The following is a 2324-nucleotide window of genomic DNA, read 5'->3' as shown; positions in this document are numbered from 1 at the left end:
AAACATAGAGATATATAACTATAGATATACATATATTTCCCTTCCTTCTTTTCTCCTTACCCCCATCCCAGTTGTTCTTTCCTTTTAAGTAATTTCTTTCCCTTTCACAGTATCTATTGTACCTTCTGGATCTTATTTACTTTTTCAGTTTCTTACACTACGGAGACAATACGATATTTATACATGTGAGTCTGATTTATTTCATTTATGAGTATGATCTCTAGTTGCATCCATTTACTTATAAAAGCCTTAAGTTTATCTTGGTGAAGAAATAATGTGATGATCTATATTATCAAATAAAAATAAATTCTTAATTAGTCCAAAGCAAATTTTATTTGAATGAATTATTGTAACAAAGGGGACTATTGAAATAAGGAGAATAATGCAATCACAAGAGCTCCAAGTATCTCTAAGCCAAGGCAGAAAGGTGGTTTCTCTGATGAGGAAGAAAAAATCAACCAGGCTAGGGAAAGACTAAGATGGAGGTACTGGAATAATGAAAAATATTTTTCATATATATATATATATATATCCCCCTAAGGTCAACAGATTATTAGGATAGATCAGTAATCAGGAGTTTTATGTAGGGTGAGGAAGATGGTAGGTCAAATTGTAAGAGAATGGAGGGGGAAAAAACTTGATAATATTTGGTTACATTAACAGGGACATTTTTCTATTGATATATGAGGGAAAATAATTCAGCTAATCTTTTGTTAGTCAAAGAATGAGAATTTAAAGGATCTGTGTCTGGTCTAAGTTCCTGGGGAAAAAAAAAGAGGAAACGTATATCTTAAATAAGTCATACAAAATTCTTTGCAATAAGCCCTTTTTCCTTTTTCTTTTTTTTTTGACTTTTAAAAAATTTTATTAGTACATGTTTGCAGTAAATGCAGTTTAAGTCATTTTGGGGAGTGTGCACCTGTATATATTACAGCTTTTTTTCTTTATTTTTTAGTCTCCTTCCCATTCCCTCCATTCTTCCTCCCTCCTCCTCTAATTCCCCTATCCTAGTTATTACTCTTGTTGATATTTTTAACCTTAGCTCATGTTATGACATATAATGTTTACATTCATGGAGGTTATTAGGTTTCTCTACATGGCATATCTTTATTCTACTTATTTCCCCTTCCCCTTCTCCTTATCCCTCACCCTTGTTTCCTTGGATCACTTTCCTATTGCAAGAGATGTATTGCCTTGTCCCCTTCTACCCATCCTTTACTATTCTCTTCGTTTGTACTTTGCCTCACTCAAATGAGAGGTACACTACAGTAGTTAAGCTTGTGTGTTGGGTTTATTTCACTCAGCATTATATTTTCCAGGTGCATCTACTTTCTACAAATGTCTCTCACTTGTCGTTCTTTATAGCCAAGCATATTCCAGTACACATAAATACCACATTTTCTTTATCCAGAATTTAGCATTATGAATTGTGTTGCTATAAACATTGGTATGCATGTGTCACTGTGGTATGATGCCTTAAGCTCTTTGGGGAAGATACCTAGAAGAGGGATCACTGAGTCATACGGAATTTCTAATTTCAGTTCTTTGAGAAATCTCCATACTGATTTCCATAATGGTTGTACTAGTTTGCATTCCTACCGACAATATAGAGGGCTCATTTTTTCACCACAGTCACGCCAGCATTTGCTACTGTCTGATTTCCTAATGACTGCCACTCTTTCCAGAGTAAGATGGAATCTTAGCATCGCTTTAAATTGCATTTCTTAATGGCCAGAGATGTTGAACTTTTTTTATGTATTTGCTGACCATTTGTATTTCTTCCTCTGTGAAGTGTCTGTTCATCTTTTTTTATTTTAAAGAGAATGGTAAAAAAAAAAAAAAAAGAACAGTAGCAAAATACCAGCATCACAGACAAAAAGAAAGCAAGAACATTAAAAATGGTACAGGTTTTCAAAACAAAATGATAGGAATTAGCAGTGGCTGTTATATTACATATTGTTATCTTCAGTGAAGTTGCTCAGATTACCAGATGTGAGAATGCAAGACTGATCAAACCATTAAAGGTAATAAAAAATAATTTTAAAGAAACATTAGAGATAATACAGAGTTTCACTAGACAAGATGGTAGGAATTCACCAGTGGTTGTTATATTGCATATTGTTGTCTTCAAATCAGTTGCTCAGATGACCAGATATCAGCTGAAAAATTGGGTCAAAACAAAAAAATTTAATCATTAACTGTTCCTCTCAATAAACCATCAGACATCAGCAGTACAGTTATCCCAGCTATCTATCTATCTATCTATATATTGCCTTCCTTCTTTCTTTCTTTTTCTTCTTTCCCTCATCCCAGTTGTTCCTTCC

Source organism: Chinchilla lanigera, unplaced genomic scaffold, assembly GCF_000276665.1.
Source record: "Chinchilla lanigera isolate Chin_1 unplaced genomic scaffold, ChiLan1.0 scaffold00013, whole genome shotgun sequence".
NCBI classification, from domain to species: Eukaryota; Metazoa; Chordata; class Mammalia; order Rodentia; family Chinchillidae; genus Chinchilla; species Chinchilla lanigera.
This window is presented reverse-complemented; position numbering follows the sequence as displayed.